We start from the raw sequence: 22,360 nt of genomic DNA on the forward strand, positions 1-22,360 counted from the left end.
TGCCCGCGAGAGGCAAAGGTCCCGAGTTCGAGTCTCGGTCCGGCACGCAGTTTTAATCTGCCAGGAAGTTTCATATCAGCGCACACTTCGCTGCAGAGTGAAAATCTCATTCTGGAATCATTCCCCAGGCTGTCGCTATGCCATGTCTCCGCAATATCCTTTCTTTCAGGAGTGCTAGTTCTGCAAGTTTCGCAGGAGAGCTTCTGTTAACTTTGGAAGGTAGGAGACGAGGTACTGGCAAAAGTAAAACTGTGAGGATGGGGCGTGAGTCGTGCTTGGGTGGCACAGTTGGTAGAGCACCTGCCCGCGAGAGGCAAAGGTCCCGAGTTCGAGTCTCGGTCCGGCACGCAGTTTTAATCTGCCAGGAAGTTTCATATCAGCGCACACTTCGCTGCAGAGTTGAAATCTCATTCTGGAAACATTCCCCAGGCTGTGGCTATGCCATGTCTCCGCAATATCCTTTCTTTCAGGAGAGCTAGTTCTGCAAGTTTCGCAGGAGAGCTTCTGTTAACTTTGGAAGGTAGGAGACGAGGTACTGGCAAAAGTAAAACTGTGAGGATGGGGCGTGAGTCGTGGTTGGGTGGCACAGTTGGTAGAGCACCTGCCCGCGAGAGGCAAAGGGCCCGAGTTCGAGTCTCGGTCCGGCACGCAGTTTTAATCTGCCAGGAAGTTTCATATCAGCGCACACATCGCTGCAGAGTGAAAATCTCATTCTGGAATCATTCCCCAGGCTGTCGCTATGCCATGTCTCCGCAATATCCTTTCTTTCAGGAGTGCTAGTTCTGCAAGTTTCGCAGGAGAGCTTCTGTTAACTTTGGAAGGTAGGAGACGAGGTACTGGGAAAAGTAAAACTCTGAGGATGGGGCGTGAGTCGTGCTTGGGTGGCACAGTTGGTAGAGCACCTCCCCGCGAAAGGCAAAGGTCCCGAGTTCGAGTCTCGGTCCGGCACGCAGTTTTAATCTGCCAGGAAGTTTCATATCAGCGCACACTTCGCTGCAGAGTGAAAATCTCATTCTGGAAACATTCCCCAGGCTGTGGCTATGCCATGTCTCCTCAATATCCTTTCTTTCAGGAGTGCTAGTTCTGCAAGTTTCGCAGGAGAGCTTCTGTTAACTTTGGAAGGTAGGAGACGAGGTACTGGCAAAAGTAAAACTGTGAGGATGGGGCGTGAGTCGTGGTTGGGTGGCACAGTTGGTAGAGCACCTGCCCGCGAGAGGCAAAGGGCCCGAGTTCGAGTCTCGGTCCGGCACGCAGTTTTAATCTGCCAGGAAGTTTCATATCAGCGCACACATCGCTGCAGAGTGAAAATTTCATTCTGGAAACATTCCCCAGGCTGTGGCTATGCCATGTCTCCGCAATATCCTTTTTTCAGGAGTGCTAGTTCTGCAAGTTTCGCAGGAGAGCTTCTGTTAACTTTGGAAGGTAGGAGACGAGGTACTGGCAAAAGTAAAACTGTGAGGATGGGGCCTGAGTCGTGGTTGGGTGGCACAGTTGGTAGAGCACCTGCCCGCGAGAGGCAAAGGTCCCGAGTTCTAGTCTCGGTCCGGCACGCAGTTTTAATCTGCCAGGAAGTTTCATATCAGCGCACACTTCGCTGCAGAGTGAAAATCTCATTCTGGAATCATTCCCCAGGCTGTCGCTATGCCATGTCTCCGCAATATCCTTTCTTTCAGGAGTGCTAGTTCTGCAAGTTTCGCAGGAGAGCTTCTGTTAACTTTGGAAGGTAGGAGACGAGGTACTGGGAAAAGTAAAACTGTGAGGATGTGGCGTGAGTCGTGCTTGGGTGGCACAGTTGGTAGAGCACCTCCCCGCGAAAGGCAAAGGTCCCGAGTTCGAGTCTCGGTCCGGCACGCAGTTTTAATCTGTCAGGAAGTTTCATATCAGCGCACACTTCGCTGCAGAGTGAAAATCTCAATCTGGAAACATTCCCCAGGCTGTGGCTATGCCATGTCTCCGCAATATCCTTTCTTTCAGGAGTGCTAGTTCTGCAAGTTTCGCAGGAGAGCTTCTGTTAACTTTGGAAGGTAGGAGACGAGGTACTGGCAAAAGTAAAACTGTGAGGATGGGGCGTGAGTCGTGCTTGGGTGGCACAGTTGGTAGAGCACCTGCCCGCGAGAGGCAAAGGTCCCGAGTTCGAGTCTCGGTCCGGCACGCAGTTTTAATCTGCCAGGAAGTTTCATATCAGCGCACACTTCGCTGCAGAGTGAAAATCTCATTCTGGAAACATTCCCCAGACTGTGGCTATGCCATGTCTCCGCAATATCCTCTCTTTCAGGAGTGCTAGTTCTGCAAGGTTCGCAGGAGAGCTTCTGTTAACTTTGGAAGGTAGGAGACGAGATACTGGCAAAAGTAAAACTGTGAGGATGGGGCGTGAGTCGTGCTTGGGTGGCACAGTTGGTAGAGCACCTCCCCGCGAAAGGCAAAGGTCCCGAGTTCGAGTCTCGGTCCGGCACGCAGTTTTAATCTGCCAGGAAGTTTCATATCAGCGCACACTTCGCTGCAGAGTGAAAATCTCATTCTGGAAACATTCCCCAGGCTGTGGCTATGCCATGTCTCCGCAATATCTTTTCTTTCAGGAGTGCTAGTTCTGCAAGTTTCGCAGGAGAGCTTCTGTTAACTTTGGAAGGTAGGAGACGAGGTACTGGCAAAAGTAAAACTGTGAGGATGGGGCGTGAGTCGTGCTTGGGTGGCACAGTTGGTAGAGCACCTGCCCGCGAGAGGCAAAGGTCCCGAGTTCGAGTCTCGGTCCGGCACGCAGTTTTAATCTGCCAGGAAGTTTCATATCAGCGCACACATCGCTGCAGAGTGAAAATCTCATTCTGGAAACATTCCCCAGGCTGTGGCTATGCCATGTCTCCGCAATATCCTTTCTTTCAGGAGTGCTAGTTCTGCAAGTTTCGCAGGAGAGCTTCTGTTAACTTTGGAAGGTAGGAGACGAGGTACTGGCAAAAGTAAAACTGTGAGGATGGGGCGTGAGTCGTGCTTGGGTGGCACAGTTGGTAGAGCACCTGCCCGCGAAAGGCAATGGTCCCGAGTTCGAGTGTCGGTCCGGCACGCAGTTTTAATCTGCCAGGAAGTTTCATATCAGCGCACACTTCGCTGCAGAGTGAAAATCTCATTCTGGAAACATTCCCCAGGCTGTGGCTATGCCATGTCTGCGCAATATCCTTTCTTTCAGGAGTGCTAGTTCTGCAAGGTTCGCAGGAGAGCTTCTGTTAACTTTGGAAGGTAGGAGACGAGGTACTGGCAAAAGTAAAGCTGTGAGGATGGGGCGTGAGTCGTGCTTGGGTGGCACAGTTGGTAGAGCACTTGCCCGCGAGAGGCAAAGGTCCCGAGTTCGAGTCTCGGTCCGGCACGCAGTTTTAATCTGCCAGGAAGTTTCATATCAGCTCACACTCCGCTGCAGAGTGAAAATCTCATTCTGGAAACATTCCCTAGGCTGTGGCAATGCCATGTCTCCGCAATATCCTTTCTTTCAGGAGTGCTAGTTCAGCAAGGTTCGCTGGAGAGCTTCTGTTAACTTTGGAAGGTAGGAGACGAGGTACTGGCAGAAGTAAAGCTTTGAGGATGGGGCGTGAGGCGTGCTTGGGTAGCTCAGTTGGTAGGGCACTTGCCCGCGAGAGGCAAATGTCCCGAGTTCGAGTCTCGGTCCGGCACGCAGTTTTAATCTGCCAGGAAGTTTCATATCAGCGCACACATCGCTGCAGAGTGAAAATCTCATTCTGGAATCATTCCCCAGGCTGTCGCTGTGCCATGTCTCCGCAATATACACTCCTGGAAATTGAAATAAGATCACCGTGAGTTCATTGTCCCAGGAAGGGGAAACTTTATTGACACATTCCTGGGGTCAGATACATCACATGATCACACTGACAGAACCACAGGCACATAGACACAGGCAACAGAGCATGCACAATGTCGGCACTAGTACAGTGTATATCCACCTTTCGCAGCAATGCAGGCTGCTATTCTCCCACGGAGACGATCGTAGAGATGCTGGATGTAGTCCTGTGGAACGGTTTGCCATGCCATTTCCACCTGGCGCCTCAGTTGGACCAGCGTTCGTGCTGGACGTGCAGACCGCGTGAGACGACGCTTCATCCAGTCCCAAACATGTTCAATGGGGGACAGATCCGGAGATCTTGCTGGCCAGGGTAGTTGACTTATACCTTCTAGAGCACGTTGGGTGGCACGGGATACATGCGGACGTGCATTGACCTGTTGGAACAGCAAGTTCCCTTGCCGGTCTAGGAATGGTAGAACGATGGGTTCGACGACGGTTTGGATGTACCGTGCACTATTCAGTGTCCCCTCGACGATCACCAGTGGTGTACGGCCAGTGTAGGAGATCGCTCCCCACACCATGATGCCGGGTGTTGGCCCTGTGTGCCTCGGTCATATGCAGTCCCGATTGTGGCGCTCACCTGCACGGCGCCAAACACGCATACGACCATCATTGGCACCAAGGCAGAAGCGACTCTCATCGCTGAAGACGACACGTCTCCATTCGTCCCTCCATTCACGCCTGTCGCGACACCACTGGAGGCGGGCTGCACGATGTTGGGGCGTGAGCGGAAGACGGTCTAACGGTGTGCGGGACCGTAGCCGAGCTTCATGGAGACGGTTGCGAATGGTCCCCGCCGATACCCCAGGAGCAACAGTGTCCCTAATTTACTGGGAAGTGGCGGTGCGGTCCCCTACGGCACTGCGTAGGATCCTACGGTCTTGGCGTGCATCCGTGCGTCGCTGCGGTCCGGTCCCAGGTCGACGGGCACGTGCACCTTCCGCCGACCAGTGGCGACAACATCGATGTACTGTGGAGACCTCACGCCCCGCGTGTTGAGCAATTCGGCGGTACGTCCAGCCGGCCTCCCGCATGCCCACTATACGCCCTCGCTCAAAGTCCGTCAACTGCACATAGGTTCACGTCCACGCTGTCGCGGCATGCTACCAGTGTTAAAGACTGCGATGGAGCTCCGTATGCCACGGCAAACTGTCTGACACTGACGGCGGCGGTGCACAAATGCTGCGCAGCTAGCGCCATTCGACGGCCAACACCGCGGTTCCTGGTGTGTCCGCTGAGCCGTGCATGTGATCATTGCTTGTACAGCCCTCTCGCAGTGTCCGGAGCAAATAGGGTGGGTCTGACACACCGGTGTCAATGTGTTCTTTTTTCCATTTCCAGGAGTGTACTTCCTTTCAGGAGTGTTAGTTCTGCAAGTTTCGCAGGAGAGCTTCTGTTAACTTTGGAAGGTAGGAGACGAGGTAGTGGCAGAAGTAAAGCTGTGAGGATGGGGCGTGAGTCGTGCTTGGGTGGCTCAGTTGGTAGAGCACTTGCCCGCTAGAGGCAAACGTCCCGAGTTCGAGTCTCGGTCCGGCACGCAGTTTTAATCTGCCGGGAAGTTTCATATCAGCGCACACTCCGCTGCAGAGTGAAAATCTCATTCTAGAAACATTCCCCAGGCTGTAGCTATGCCATGTCTCCGCAATATCCTTTCTTTCAGGAGTGCTAGTTCTGCAAGCTTCGCAGGAGAGCTTCTGTTAACTTTGAAAGATAGGAGACGAGGTACTGGCAAAAGTAAAGCTGTGAGGATGGGGCGTGAGTCGTGCTTGGGTGGCACAGTTGGTAGAGCACTTGCCCGCGAGAGGCAAAGGTCCCGAATTCGAGTCTCGGTCCGGCACGCAGTTTTAATCTGCCAGGAAGTTTCATATCAGCGCACACTCCGCTGCAGAGTGAAAATCTCATTCTGGAAACATTCCCCAGGCTGTAGCTATGCCATGTCTCCGCAATATCCTTTCTTTCAGGAGTGCTAGTTCTGCAAGGTTCGCAGGGGAGCTTCTGTTAACTTTGGAAGGTAGGAGACGAGGTTCTGACAGAAGTAAAGCTGTGAGGATGGAGCGTGAGTTGTGCTTGGGTGGCTCGGTTGGTAGAGCACTTGCCCGCGAGAGGCAAATGTCCCGAGTTCGAGGCTCGGTCCGGCACGCAGTTTTAATCTGCTGGGAAGTTTTATATCATCGCACACTCCGCTGCAGAGTGAAAAACTCATTCTGGAGAATGATCCGTGTTTGTTGATGTTCTCATCAAGGTAAGTAGATGCTGCGTTGAACTGTTGTAGTAGCACAGCAACTGGGTTTGCGCTGTTCCGATTTCTAAGACACGAAAAGCGGAACGCAAAATAGTTGGAGAGAGAATAAAAAATGTAATATACATTCATGTTCGGGATCCAAATTAGTTGATCGGTTAAAGGGGTTGTGGTTAGAAAATCGTATATTGCCGTAGAATATAAATGCATAGCATTTATGTAACACTGTGACGTATGTACTCAAGCTGCAAGTGTAGTGTTGTACTGATGGACGTCATAAACTGCAGTTTAGTTTCGTAATTGTGTGCATATATGAAAGCTGTGTTTTATGCAATGTAGTACTGCTTTAAAGAGTGTGCAAGGCTTCTTGAAAGTTATCTCCCACTTAAACATTCTGACTTGTTAAGTAGTGGAGTTATTGAACTTCATTCACCAAGTATTTAACGATCAAACTCGCCAACAGTAGAAGGAGAGATGCAGCAGAACTGGAGATACTGTGGGAAATTTGCATTTTCAAAACAAGATGCTGAAGAAATAGCAGGTAGGTCTTCATACGAATGTCTCGACTGATATTCTGAAAATTCGTAAATCAAATCAGTGTGTAGTAAACGCACTCATTATTAATAACAATTACAATTAGGAAGTGAATGGTTTAGGTTGTAAGTATAACAATTTCAGTGTTAGAATGTACAATTTTATATCCTAGCTGTGGCACATAAAGAGAAAATGCTGCAGGACAGATTGAATAAAATTATGCTGTGAGTCCTGTTTGTGGGCCAGTACAGTGAGAAAGATTTCCAAGTGCAAAGCAGCCAGTACTGATATTCTTGGATTGTACCAAAAGACTCACACTCTGAACAAAAGTTCCAACAGCATTTAAGCTTCATGTTAGATAATTTGTTCCTGTTTTCTTGCCAATTGGCAGTCATTGTCACCATTTACTATGTGGGGATAACGTAAGGTTATTCGCACTCGGTCGGGTCTGATGCTACACCCATCTGCTTAGGCCCGTGACATAACTGTGATGTGGTGTGTGATGTCATGGTGGGGTTTGATGTTTTTGTCTCTGTGTTTGTAGATGGTGTGCTGTAGCATTTGGTGGCCCTCTCTTGAGTTGGATGTTGGTTAGTGAATTGGTTGACATGAATTGAATGTTTCAGGCTGCTATTGGAAGAATTTGTGCTGGTTTACTGGTGAGACACTTTGAATTTACATATTATAGCTGATGGATTAACTTTTATGTTTGGAACAATCAGTGATATGTGTTTCTTATGGTCGGAGATTTAATATTAATTTTCTTTGTGTTTATGGCTACATACTAGCTACTTACAGATTACTGGCTGAAAAGTAATAATAATGAACATATTGATCTGTCACTGCTCATGTAACATTTACATCTACTTCTCAATAGCACAAGTAATCATTGTAGTGTTTTGTGCCACAAGATTTTTGTTAAATATCTATCTTCAGGGCAGATGTTGCCAGAAGAAGGAATTTCAGTTCAGATTTAATGTTGTGTAATGGTTTCCAGCAGCCAGTAGCCTTTAGTTTTATTATTCAGTTTATATTTACCATTTTTCCTTAATGTGTAGTGTTCTGGTGGTCTAAGGATCTGCCACTGGAATTTCTCCCAGCATTGCCCAGGGTACGCCCGAGCGCTGACGACGACATTGTGTGTCGTATCTTCTTCATGTTGCGATCTTCACTGAGGCATCTTCCATGTACCCCTCTGTTTACAGTGTCTGGTTTTGAATCGACAAGCGATTTATCATCAAGTGGTACATATTTATTGCATATTTGCAGCATTGTTGTGGCTCATGTAGCTATGGCAAGAAAACGAAACATGTACGCATGTAATGTGGTGAGTAGTATGTGCGGTTCACATCTGGCCACAGCTGGGCAACTCCAACAATGCTGCAAACATGCAACAAATATGTACCATGTGATTATAAAGATTCAAACCTGGTCATGGTAAACAAAGATTGGAAAATAATAGAAAATGTGGCTGGTAACTGTAATTTCTAGAGAGATTGATCCACGACAGTTACCATGCCCCACACATATAATGGACAGATACTAAAGGTTTTTAAATTTTTTGGCACATGTCAGATTATATTAGTGGGAAAAAATACAAAACTTTTGTGGCTATTGTTTGACCCTTTCATGAGCCTTTGGCGATTTAGTGATAAACGATAATTATGTTTTCTTCTAAATTTCGATTAAAACTACTTCGCGGCTGGCAGTCACGTGTGGTGGTGCAGTGTTGCTGGTTGTATACATTATTCCACATACTTGGAACGAACAAGAGCTGCACGTGCAACGCAAACAGAGCAAAACATGTAGTCAGATTACTTTTATTATTATCGTTGTCGGCAGCACCACTTGATAACTTGGTATTTGATCGAATGCAGGAGTTCTTACTCCTAGGTACTTCATTTGAGATTGATTTGCACCTCACTGGCGACAGAGTGGTGTACTCTACATACAGAAATCGTGTTACTAATCAGTGTAGACTTAATTCTTTTCTGATTTGACAGAATGATGTTATTCTGCTTATGTTTGTCCTTTCCATTACTGCCATGTTCTATCAGAAACTATTCAATAATTCATTCAATATACCTTTGATTTGTTTTGAGAGACACGTCGCAAACTCAGCACCACAACAAAACGACTACAGGATTGCACAACCAAACGTTTTGTGCCACCGCCCTTTATTTTCTGGGGTGGTTGCCAGGGATAGGCCGTGGCCAATACCCAAGAACATTATTTTATGTTTTACCATCTGTGCCAAATTAGTGTGTCTGGTATTATAGTAACATTATGGCACTGTCAATAGTAGTATGATAGATAGCTCTTGGATCAAACATAGTTCCCTCCTTTTGACAAAGTGGTACAGTGTACATAGAATAATATTTCTTTGGGTTGGTACACACAGTAACAAAACACTGTTGTAAAAGAGTGCACAAACACTTGCATCAGATCTACATTCATGAAGTAGTAATCCAGCATTAATATTTTATGATAACTACCTAAGACAAAGAGCTACAAAAAAGAACTCTTGGTTAAGTAGTTGTAAGCTTGTTTAGGAAGGACCTCATTTCAAAACAAGATACAAGAAAACGTAATAAAAGATATTTATTTTCACAGTTGCATTTTATTTCCTGTACACCATTAAGGATAACATGTGTAATAAGTTGCATGAGCACAGTACCATTACTTCAGACTAAGAAACATTTATGAATATACACAAGTGGTACAACAGCCTGCCAAAATATTTTAAGAGCAGTAACTGAAATTTGTTTTAAGTAAAATTACAACATACATGTAGTGAATAAGCAACATGGATTTAGAACTTCTCAGTACCTTATGGCATAGTACAAAATAAAAGAACTGTGATTTTACAATTGAGAGGTAGCAGAACCCAAAAACTGAATTTTACAATACATCAAATGGCAACATTTGCACACCTATTGCAGTAAACAATATATTAAATCATGATACCACTATGAGTGATCAATATTTACACTGAAAAACAAATTTGTGCATTTTATGTACTCACGTAGAACCGAGAAAAATTGTTTGTGTAAACATATTGAAATTTTGCTTGTGAAATGTGAAGAGCAATGTTTTAGGGTCATTGACAAATCTAGAAAATTCGAGCATATCCCGTTGGGTGGCATGCTGAGCAGCTGGGTGGTCCAGCTGTCTCTTGGACAGTTTGGCGGTGGCCATTCGTGTGGACACACAACTTGTTAGTGGTCATGACCGTGTAGAATGCCAGAAAGTGGTTGCAGGTAACTTGCTAGAGCACACGACTGCTTTCACATCTGTCCCTTGCTTTGATGGGATGGGAGATGCCCGGGACAGGACTGGAGTGTGTTGTGGTATGGATCAGGTTTTGCATCTATTGCAGGATAAACCCCATGGGGCAATTGATTCGGAATAGGGGCAGAGAAGGATGTCACGTAAGTTGGGTAAGCAGTTGAATACCTTAGTTGGGGGGGGGCGGCGAGTTATTTTTCATTTCATGACATATGATGAGAGGTTGTCAAGTTGCTGTCATTCTCCGAAGTATCACTAATGAACACTGATGATGACAGAAAAATTGTTATGAAGTATCATTAATGCAGTACAAGTCATCCAGTCGTACGATTTTAACAAAACTAAATTGTGTGGTTCCCTTAGTCTTAGATCAGTATTTATGTCTCCATGAATACATATTCTGTCCTTAGATCGTTTTGCAAAAAAATAAAAAATAAATAAAAATAAAAGTCAATTTTCTTCAAGGACTGAGCAAATGCTTCAATATTAGTGTCTGGCATACAGTACAAAAATTTAGTTATCATTTTTAACATGGGTCGTAATGGTGCAGCTGCCTCCATTGCATTTTCTATGCTTGTATCACCCACAGTAAGGACACTGTAAGCCCACCAACGTGATTTATGTTTTCTCCTCTGTGGAGCCTCTTCAGTAACACATCAGTCTGAAGTCATAAAGCTGAAAATCTTAATGAGTACAGGATGGTGTTTGCTAAAAAAATATATGCCCCACCACAATTTTGGTTTCGTTTTTTCACATATTGCTTTCAACGTTTCATTGTTGGAAAAAAAATTTGCTTATAACTGTCAATATTAATTTGGTTTGTAAAAAGTGTAGTGATCTAGGACTTTGGAAAAGTATATGGAATCATTTTATGCATTTGCAGTGGCACTGATCCGTTTGTGGGTACAAGCATAATACTGAGCATCGTGGCAGATTGTGCAAAATTTATAACTAATGGCTCAGTCAGTTAATGAAGCAAGCCAGTTTGCGCATCCTTACCGAAAGTAGCTCAAAATATATTTCTCTGTTATTTGCTATAGTAAAATGTTTAATCAGACATAACTTTTAATTAACATGGTTTGAAACAAAAGTAATTGTATTTTTGCTGTCAGATCCTTAGGCTACAATTGTAACAATGATATCTGACCTAAATAACAAATGGGCAGATTTATGCCTACCTCTCATATGGATATCACTGAAAATCAGAACCAAAAGATGTCCATAGACAGAAAAAGACAGAAAAGAATTATTGGTAGTAGTTGGGGTGTAGTCGGAGCAGGCAGAGGGTGCCAGCTTCATCTCCCACAGTATGCCATGACTGACATGTATCAGAGGTCCATCCCCTGTGATACAGGGCAGTTGCAGCTGATCTTCACTAAGCCAGAGTTTATTAACACGAAATGCAGTTTTCTTGTCTATGCCTGACAGAATACTAGGATTACGAATATGACCTGACATTTATATAAAAGAATAATAATGAGTCATGACCACAAAGGGGTAAAGGTGGATTCGTAGCCAGCGGCACATCATTGTCCTCACATTGTGTACATTCAACAGAAGCTAGTTGCTTGATTGCATTGAATCCAGACGCTCCCAGCAAAGTGATTTGCTCAGAACCACCCATAAAATAATCGCTGTTCGTTTCTTGTTCTGGCAGACTCTCGTACAATGACTTCTTTGTGTTCATCCAAATTCTCTACATTTGTTTGTTTTGCAATTTATTACTAATATAATTGTACATTTGTAATACTTTCCTATGAAAAAAAATGTGATTCTTTACTTTTTCGTGGATTTGTCTATGCATTTATAGTGGTAACAGTAAATATGACAAGACAGCAAAATAATATAATACTTAAATTCTTATATTAAGCATAAAATGTAAACAAAAACTGACATATTAAACTCGTGTAATAATACCAGTTAGATGTTCTCAACTATTTATCATGAAACAATGTAGAATTATTTATTGTATGTGGTTAAAAGGCAGTATACCATTCGACCACTGCATTTTTTGTAGTTACGTACAATATATGTTATGCACAAATGAGGTACATGTCTTTTATCCTGTATGTGCTTTCTGAATTTACCTTGCAGTTCGTTTTTGTAACAAAAAGTGCACTAAATAGGGCACAAACATAAGACATCGTGCTACTCTAGACATCACTACGTTACATCTAGCTCAAAATAACTTGGCACCCACATACGACCAGCCTTGTTCTCAGCTCCAGGTGTGTCTACCTTTTTGTTCCAAAGGAGTGACCATCTCAGTCTGCAGTAATCTCCTGATCAGTGTACTGCATCCACTGTCAGCAGTTGCGTTAATTGTTAATGCGGTGATTTCCTTATTAGGCACTCCGGTTGTAACACCAAAAATGCAGGATGCATGGCACCTGATACCGTTATATAATTTTGCGGAATTGTGTGTAAATATTTGTAATTTAAATGCTTTCTTTTAATCAGTAAGAAAGTATGGTTCATCTGTAAAGGAGACCACATATAGGACACTGGCGCGACCAGGATTAGTTAAAAACTATGGAACTGTGTACAAAGAAACACATCAAAATTACTGGGTCAGAAGATATGAAATTTTACTTTTCCCATACATTATTGTAGCTGGTTCTAAAGTTTCGGTTAATCTTTACGTGTTTCGTTGTGTGTTGTCTACCCGATGTTTCACACTGTGTTGTTAATCACATACGCATGTTATTTTACGCAAGTGCTCTGGTTGACAGAAAGAATCATCCAGTTTGTGTGCAATTTTTCAAGGATTAACAATAAATGACATATGATATGATAGAGGAGACAATTAGCTTCTACAGTGCGAGAAAAGAAACTGTGTGAGTGAGAAATCATATAGTCCAAAATTACAAGTCCTGGATGTATAAAATATATTTTTATTCACAGAATACATGTGGCAGTAAGATGCTGATTACCAGGTAACTGTGTAGGCAGTACAGTTTACTATGTATCTTCAATATTCGCTTACGCTCAGGAAACCTTATTTTTTACCTTTATATTTATTCTCATTACCAGTTCATTTCGTGAATAGCCTGGTGACACACAATAATATTTGAAAGTGTTGATGTGTAAGAGAAAACATTAGAAAGGGTATCACGCAGATTGATACCACAACTCTCTGCTCATTTGTGGCAAGATTCCAATTTACAAAATAATTATTATGTTAGGAACAGTAATCTTTCATTCTGGATGATATAATATCTAAATGATTGTGAAACAGTAACACATCAAACACATAAAAATCGATAAAATAGTAGAAGCATCTGAAACTGTTACATTGTCTTGTAATTAGCATATACTAAAACTGCATTGTAGCACATTGCTCTGTTTTGCTGTTACCCAAAACTGAATGTCTGAAAATAATAAGAGGGAAAATTGACTTTTGATCATTTTTAATTGTAATATCTAAATAGAGCAATACTATCAAACAACTGTTTGAAAACATATATAACAGGTGGGGTTGAGGTTCGCACTGTTCACTGTTGATCTGACATTTGCAAAGGACCGTCTGTGTATCTTTGAGTAGTAAAAATTTGATATCTATAAAAGCATATACTGTTTACTCTATTCACTTACAATGCTGACTGGACCTTATATTCATATCCTATTCTTGTCAAAAATTTCGGGAAAATGAGGAAGAAAAGACAATTACTTGAGTTGCACCAGATATCTGCCAGCCAGCCATCTGAAGTGTTTACATTTCATCGAATTATAAATTCAGTAAGCTTATATCATTTTCACAGTCAAGAAATGAAAAGCATTTAGTACCAAGATTTTCTTTGTATCGTCAATAGATGGCTTAATGTGTAGAGTGGCCCCGCACCAGCAGTCCGTGAGAAATGTGGGGCTGGAGCAGTGCAAAATAGGTCAATCTTAAATATTCTATAGTACATAAATCTCTCAGTTTCCATTATAGATGTGATACCTTTGACAATTTTTTACAGATGTGACTAATGTGTTCTTCCCAGGTCAACTTGAAGTCAATATGGATTCCTAAAAGTTTAACTGTTCAGTTTCCTATATCTTTAAATAGTTCTGACAGAAAATGCTGGTTCTTGTCAGGTTTAGACAGAAGTTTGTTAGAGGAGAACTGTTTTACTGCAGAATCTAGTGATTACAGCCACATTTGTTGTACTACTGAAGTGTCTTGATGAGTTGCAATAGCACATTACAGATTGGGGAATATGATGCGGCAATTGATATGCCAATTCAAAAAAGCTGTACAGAAAAGAAATCATTTCTGCAAAGAAAAAAGCTAATGATAACTATATTTATCACTCCAGCAGCAAATATAAAGCAGCATGGAAAATAGTTAAAGCAGAAACTGGGCTATTTGCAGAAAATTTACTTGTTCCTCTAAGTGCAGTTGAACTAAATAATAGTTTCATAAATTCTGGAGAATTAGCTATGACAGATGAAAGTAATTTAGATGATAGTGAAGACAGACTTCCCAAATTGCAGGAAACAGAGTTGACAGGTGACTTGCCAAAATTTGAATGGAGAACAATTTATCTTAAGGATATGCTGGATGTAGTCAGATCACTAAGCAACTCCAGAACTGAGGACATCCATGGTTTTTCTAATTTTACCATAAAGAAAATGTGACACTATATGCATTCCACTGTCTTACTTAATCAATAGGATGTTTACAGAGGGAACATTTCCAGACTGCCTTAAACTGACAATTGTATTGCCCATATACAAAAAGGGAGACAGAAATTCACACCAAAATTACAGGCCTATAGCAGTAGTACCAATATTATCTAAAATTATTGAAAGTCCAATTAAACGATTTTTTTTAGTGTCACAACCGTCTCAATAAGGCTCAGTATGGATTCCGAACTGGGCTATCAACAATAAAAGCAGTTCAGGAAGTTGTCTTATCAATATTACAAGGTTTTGAAGAAAGGGAACATACCTATACAACTTTATTTGATTTAACTGTATATGACGGTAGTATCTGTTCCCGAAAGAACAGTTACCGTGGATGACCATGCAGCTTTGCTAGAAATGAAATGATAATTAAATGGACACCCTAGCTGCAAACAGGCGTTGATGTACTTCATTGGGGACATGTTGCAGCTAGGGTGTCCATTTAATTATCATTTCATTTCTAGCAAAGCTGCATGGTCATCCACGGTAACTGTTCTTTCGGGAACAGATACTACTGTCATATATAGTTAAAAAAAATATGGCTTCCCGGCCATTGACCTTCTTGTGCGAATGCACACGCTATGCCCGAACTCGTACGGGACTTGGTGGATTAATCTGCCACGAGTAATGAGTATGATGGGCAAACATCTATTAGGCGCACTACGAATGTAGTGGTGTGGACATGTTGGGAATGTGGATCTCACGGGGAGCGTGCAAGGGATAAGTCCATGCAGACGCACTATCCTCTGTGTCCGCGGTGGCTCAGATGGATAGAGTGTCTGCCATGTAAGCGGGAGATCCCGGGTTCGAGTCCCGGTCGGGGCGCACAATTTCAACATGACCCCAATGAAGTACATCAACGCCTGTTTGCAGCTAGGGTGTCCATTTAATTATCATTTTATTTGATTTAACCAAGGCATTTGACACTGCCTCACATAGCATTTTAATTAAGAAATTAGAAAAATATGGAGTAACTGAAACAGAACTATTACTGCTGAAATCATATTTGACAAACAGAAACCAAATGATCTATATAAATTCGAACAACAAATCTGACCTTCTCAAGGTAAAATATGGAGTCCCACAAGGGTCTGTACTGGGACCTTTTTTATTCATTGTGTATGTGAATGACCTGCCCAACACATTACCATATAAATCTGTAATGTATGCTGATGACACAACTTTTATCACGTCACATAATGATGTGGATGTTGTCAAACAAATGAACAAATCCATGAAGGAAATGGCAGCTCACTTGTTCCACGAAAATAGGCTGTCGTTAAACAAAAATAAAACTGAACACATCCTGTCTTCCCTTAGAGATATTAATGATGGACCTAATGAAATCAGACATTCAGTAAAATTGCTAAGCATTTATCTTGATACCAAATTGTGCTGGAATACTCACACAGAAAAGCTGTGCAGTAGGTTGGAAAGATTTCTATATCTCCTTAGGAAACTGAAGCATTGTGTCAGTAAGGAGTGCATACTTATGGCATACCATGCCTATTTTCATACTCATCTGCATTACGGAATACTTCTTTGGGGAAACTCTGCTGGGGCAAAAGATGTTTTCCTCTGGCAGAAGAAAGCCATTAGATATATTTTTGGTGTGAGCAATTTAACTTCTTGCGGACAGTACTTCATTGAGCACAAAATTCTTACAGTTCCCAGTCTATACATACTTAAAGCACTTATGCATGCCAAAGAGAATTCCCACATGTAGGAAAGCAGGTCAGACGTGCGCTCATATGAAACCAGACATAGGAACTTATTAGACATCCTTGGACACGTTTGAGTAAAATCCAAAATAATTTTTTACATGCTGGCAAAACATTTTACAAAAATACATCACATGGAACGAGGGAATTGCATGAGAATAGATTTAAAATGGTAGTAGAGACATGGTTGAAAGAGAAAGCATTCTATAGCATAAGTGAATTCCTACATGATGAAAAAATATGATTCTCTATTATTATAAATGTGATTGTGATCAAAGGAACTGTAATTTATGTCATACAACCATACTGACATTTTGTATAATCATATACCATATGTTATCTTTTGTGTAATCATTTGTACCACAATCTGTATAACTATGTAACTACTGACCTTATGTATAATCATTTGTATAACCATCTGACTGTGCCTACACAACACAACAGTTGTCTACAGGCAAATAAATAAAATAAATAATCACATTTAAGTTTCTTAATGACTGCATATGAGCAGTAACGACTTATGTAGTGGAGTACAGGCCACACATACTCATCCAATTCCTGTATATCAACATCTTCCACAACTACATTTAACTCTTCATTATATGTCACTCCTGGGAGGTCATTTATATCTGTCTCAGTAGAAAAAATGTCATCCTTGGCAATTACAACACCACCCATTTTTGGGACTTTAATATTAATGATACATAGCTTCATACCCTCAGAGTCTTTCTGTCTCAAAAATCTGTCTAATTGACACATGGTAATTACCACCACTCATGTGACAAAATTTACCAAACCTGCTTTCCAGGTCATCAGTTTGAACCTTGCCTGTTAGAAAGTATTGCCTCTTTTTCTCATTGTCGCAATACCTAGCCAGATCCACCAATGTGAGAGTGGTATGCCTAAGAGCTAAATGTGTTTATCTGCTAAGACCAATTAAACCCTGAGAATTTTCCTTTATTAACCAATTTGCAAACTGAAGTAGGAACTCCAGTATGTGCTTAGAATTCCTGGTTATTGGCTGCTGAATCCTATTTAATAACCTTTGACCTTTTAATAATGTTTTTACATTAACTGCATCCACCACTTGCAAATGATCTCAATGAAAGTTGCAGTATTCAGTATTGTGTTTAGAGCCTAATTCTCTCAGAGCAATAGCTGTTGTATGGTCAAAAATATGAAGAGCAAGTTTTACATTCTGCCTTTCTATGGTTCAGGGATACAGTGATTTAAGACATAGCTTGTTTGCAAATGTCAATAAATTTGCCTTTTACAACAAATGAAGAGATTTCAAGCTGTTGAAAGACGCAAAACCATCACCCGGGCTCATAATTAAAATCCGGAAGCTCTATAATCTCTTCTTTCTGATTCAGCCAGTTGTTTCTTATGCATTTTGATAGGTGCACACTATCGATAAGAAAATAAAATAGCCTACTTCCAGCACCTGGAGAAGAGTGTCGAAGTTCGGATGGATCACTGAAGTAAGATACAGCTTTCTTATTAATGTTATTATTATGAGATACAATACCAACAACTTCAAACTCTATGTTTTCTAACTTCAATACAATATCTTTAAGGAAGGTGAAAAGAGCAGGAGCCTGCAAGACTTTGACCGGCAGAATATGAGCTACATCGGTGTACTGTGTATCCAAACCACGCACCACGAATACGTAGGCTACGGATGCAAATTCACTACTATTGTAGGCCTGGCCAACTACGTTTCCCCCTTTGTAGCCCATTTGTGACTTTAAATGGATTTCATGCATCGAGAGGAGACCGCCCGGTCTTCTTCAGTTAAAAATATTACTGTCCTAGTTATGTATCCCAGAAAATGTGCAGGAACTTGTTCAAGAGCAGTATTACTAGCAAATCCACCACATATTCTAGTCAGAGTAGCAGGGCTAGACATAGTTATTATACCACTGCTTCTTAAAAACTTGTAACACTGAGGAGAAATAGAATGAACTAATGACCACAAAACTAAAATATCCCACGAATATCTTGCAATTTTCTTCTTGCATTTTAGCAATGGAATCTGTTCTTCCATAACGTTTATAATTTCATGTTTATCTGGCAAGTTTTCAGATAAATTATTCAAAATAGTGGTTATGAAATCAATACTCTCATTAGGTTCCTGATCTTCTCTGTTGCTAAATTTTAACTCGACAATATTAAGAATATTAGCTAACTGTGTTTTGGTACTTATGGTTACTAGAAACTTTATGTTCCCTATTTGACCAAGCTGTTAATCATTGACATGGACAGTGAAAGTGAGACTTGCGTTAATTGTAACATACCACAGAACTCTCAAAAATGGCATTTCACTAATTAAAAGAAAATACACACCATTCAACTTTTTGACACAGGTCCACTCATTCAAATGACTACTATTAATTTTATCACATAATACCTTCAACGAAAAGAAAGATATTGCCTTCTTATGGTGTAGATAAATAATCAGGACATGCTGGCAATAGTGCTGGTATTGCACCTATAAACAAATATTAATTCTCAGTACCTTACCATATAAACCAGGAGTGTAAGAGATTCATCCAATAATTATATAACCTAACTTAAGTCCGTAAACGACCAACTTACCTTTCCTTAAACGTGGACGATCAAGAGGCGTGTAATTAATCTTCCAGTCTTAGCATCATATGACGATGTACTTCTTTCTATTTCGTGTGCATGGAAATGCAGCTCACAAATCTGTTAAAAATAATGGATTACGTTACGTTAATATGAGAAAAGTTTGGCCTATGTATACAGGTTATGTTTATAAATTACAATTAACACTCAGACTAAACAGAACCATTTCATAGGTTTATTTACTAAAGCTGCTACTTACCACAGAGTGATCTGAAGGGATGAAATTATCACGGTGAACTGCTCTTATCCATTCTCTCCATGCATCTTCATCACGAGGGAAATGGAATGCACTGACTCTTTCCCGAGCAGTTTAATAGCCTCTACAAGCATGCATAAAGTCTTCTTTTTTTCCTTTACTGCATTTCGATCCCCCCCCCCCCCCCCCCCGCCGTACGCTGCTCTGCAGCCTACAGACGTTAAAAACGTAAGAAGAAAAGAAACAAGAAAAACAGGTGATAAAATGGTGCTTAAATTGTAAAACGGTGGAAAATTGTGGAAAGTAGGCATACAGCATCTACGTGGCATGTTTATATGTTGAAGTACTATGAACACTTTTACACTAACATTTCAAGTCACAATCATATAACGGCTACACATGCGAATCAACCACGACAGCACATGTTGCCTTGTGTTTGTTATGACCCGAGTACTTACATCACGAGCGACTCCAAAAACAGTGTAGCGGCCTTGTTCCTAGATGGCCATGCTAAAAGCAAAGCCATATCTTCTGTAACAGCGTCTTGAGCTGACATCTGTTGGCGACACCGAGCAACACTGCAGTATTCAAGCGCTGCTTATTTTACTTCGCATTGACAAGTTTAGCAGGAAAATATTGGAAGTAACATACATTATCGCAGGAATATCATTTAGTTATTTTTAATTTTCTAACAGAATTGCAATAAGTGGCCACATCTTTTGATTATATGTAAATGATATACTTCATACCCATAAAGTTTTGTGGTAAGGTGCTCGTTAGATATGGTAACAAAAAAAAAAGTGTTAGCTGCGTTCAGCATCAGCGATGATCGTAATTAATAATTTTTGGAGGGCTCGGATACATTAATTCGTGCCTCAGAATTGTTCATTACAAATAATTTCGCCATGTGATTGAGTGATTGCGGGTGAAGTACACAGCGTGGAGAGATGTACTCATAATTTTCCGTATTTTCAACTACAGCTAGGAACTTTCTTGGTCGATCTATCGACCACGGCTTGGCTACACATACATATCCTTCTTGCAACACATCTCCATCACAGCCGCAAATTGCGTCTTTTTCCCTTGTTGCATCTTGTTTATTTTTTTGTATCGAATTTCTAGCATACTTTCAAACTTCCTATTTTAGATCCTTACTTCGACTATTCTCCAGGTTTCGGTGGACCGTATGTAAACAGCACGATGCTGTCAGCCCAAGCAGGGGGATTCACTCAAAAATTCTTCCCGCGTTTCGTCTCATCCAGTGGAACTATCGAATTATGACGCAAAATTCCGCTGAAATGCCAAGAATATCAGCTTTCGTACCAACTGGCTCGGGATTAGTCTTCCCTCGCTCCTGTACTGAAATGACAATTTTTTCTTTCGCCTATGGCGCCAGTCTGTTCGTTGAGCTCAGCTTTGGAAATCCAGCCAGGCAGAAGACTGTGATTCTAACTCGGCCAGCTGCACGTAGTGTAGAGGAGTGACGCGAGAGAGCAGCAGCCGCCCGCTATGGAGAAAAGCCGGACTCGAGTAGTACGGATTGTCGCCGACAGATGGCAGGCGAGAGCTGCAGAGAATAAATCTCTGTGTAGGTAGAGTAAAGCCAAATTTCGGCCCACTGTGAGCTGATAATGCATTGACTTCCGCTGTACATTTACCGTGTCTAATAAAGAAGTACACTCAACCGTCTAATGCACTGCTAAAACTGATCAGTGGCTTCATACGGAACATGCAACAAAGAATTCTTTTTTTCTTTATTGTTATTTTAAACACCTTGTACAAAGGTGGGTTGTCAGCAGCATAGTACGCTGCTCTTCAGCCGTGAGTGGTACAATATATGACATAAAGGAGGTGCAGATAATACAATAAAAATGGCGGACAAAAACTGTAGACACGGAAAACAATATACTCGAAGCCAGTCACGCTGGACAAGAAAAAACACTAAAACCTGTTGACACGGCGCACGAAACACAGACGACTGCGACGGCACAGGTGAACGGTGGTGGCGTGACGGCGAAAGAACACTAAACACAAACACAAAGGCACACAAACGAGATGATCTACAGCGCGCGAATGTCCACTGAGCGTGTACGAGTCCGAGGACCTGCCAAGAGAGGTGGAGGGGGGTTGGAGAGGGAGAGGGGAGAGCAGAGATGCCAAGGGCAGCGGAGATGGGGGGGAGGAAGTAAGGGAGGAAGGGGGAGGGGAAGCCCGGGGGAAGAGGGGTGGGGGATCTGTATCCGTTCGAGGAAAAGGAGGAGGTAGGGAACGGAATTAGGTCGTACAGGATCCGTGGGAGGGAGGGGAGACGGATGCGATAGGCAAGGCGGAGAGCATGGTGTTCAAGGATCTGAAGGGATTTGTGAAAGGTAGTCAGGGTGGAGATCCAGGCCGGGTGGGCGTAACAGAGGATAGGGCGATTTATAGGTGTGGAGGATGCTGGAGGGGTCCAGACCCCACGTATAGCCGGAGAGGAACTTGAGGAGACGGAATCGGGAGCGTGCCTTGGCATGGATTGTCCGGAGACGGGGGGGTCCAGGAGAGGCGACGGTCGAGGGTGACGCCAAGGTACTTAAAGGTGGGGGTGAGGGCGATAGGACCGCCATAGATGGTTAGATATAAACTGAGGAGGCGGAAGGAAGGGGTGGTTTTGCCTACAATGATCGCCTGGGATTTGGAGGGATTGGCCTTAAGCAACCACTGGGTTGACCAAGCGGTGAACCAGTCAAGATGGGATTGGAGAAGGTGTTGAAACACTGCAGTGTGGGGTCGAGGGCAAGGAAGGCAGTTTCATCGGCAAACTGGAGAAGGTGTAGGGGGGTGTTGGCTGCGGCATGTCCGCCATATACAAAAGGTACGGTAGGGGGGAGAGGATGGAGCCTTGGGGCACACCGGCAGAGGGAGAAAAGGTGTAGGAATATGTGTTATGGATGGTGACATAGGAAGGACAGTGGGAGAGAAAGGAGCCGATCAGACGGAAATAGTTAATGGGAAGGGTGAAGGTTTGGGGCTTGAAGAGGAGACTGGAATGCCATACGCGGTCAAAGGCACGTTCGAGGTCCAGGGAGAGGAAGATTGTGGAGGGACGGGAATTAAGCTGTTCGGAAAGGAGACGAGTGAGGTGAAGGAGAAGGTCATCGGAAGAAAAGGACGGCCGAAAGCCACACTGGGTAAAGGGAAGGAGGCGGTACTGGCGGAGATGCTGGTGGATGTGTCGG

At 42.7% G+C, this 22,360-nt stretch overlaps 1 long non-coding RNA gene across 1 annotated transcript; it reads right to left on the bottom strand.

Annotated features, from left to right (window-relative positions):
- Window positions 1-17,627: 17,627 nt before the first annotated feature.
- Window positions 17,628-19,278, bottom strand: LOC126443048 (uncharacterized). The gene is made up of 3 exons (XR_007581818.1): window positions 19,146-19,278; window positions 18,896-19,006; window positions 17,628-18,788 (listed from the first exon to the last, which is right to left on the bottom strand). It is a non-coding gene; the product is annotated as an uncharacterized LOC126443048 (long non-coding RNA).
- Between the last annotated feature and the right edge of the window lie 3,082 nt (window positions 19,279-22,360).

This window comes from Schistocerca serialis, unplaced genomic scaffold, assembly GCF_023864345.2.
Source record: "Schistocerca serialis cubense isolate TAMUIC-IGC-003099 unplaced genomic scaffold, iqSchSeri2.2 HiC_scaffold_1420, whole genome shotgun sequence".
Classification (NCBI taxonomy): Eukaryota; Metazoa; Arthropoda; class Insecta; order Orthoptera; family Acrididae; genus Schistocerca; species Schistocerca serialis.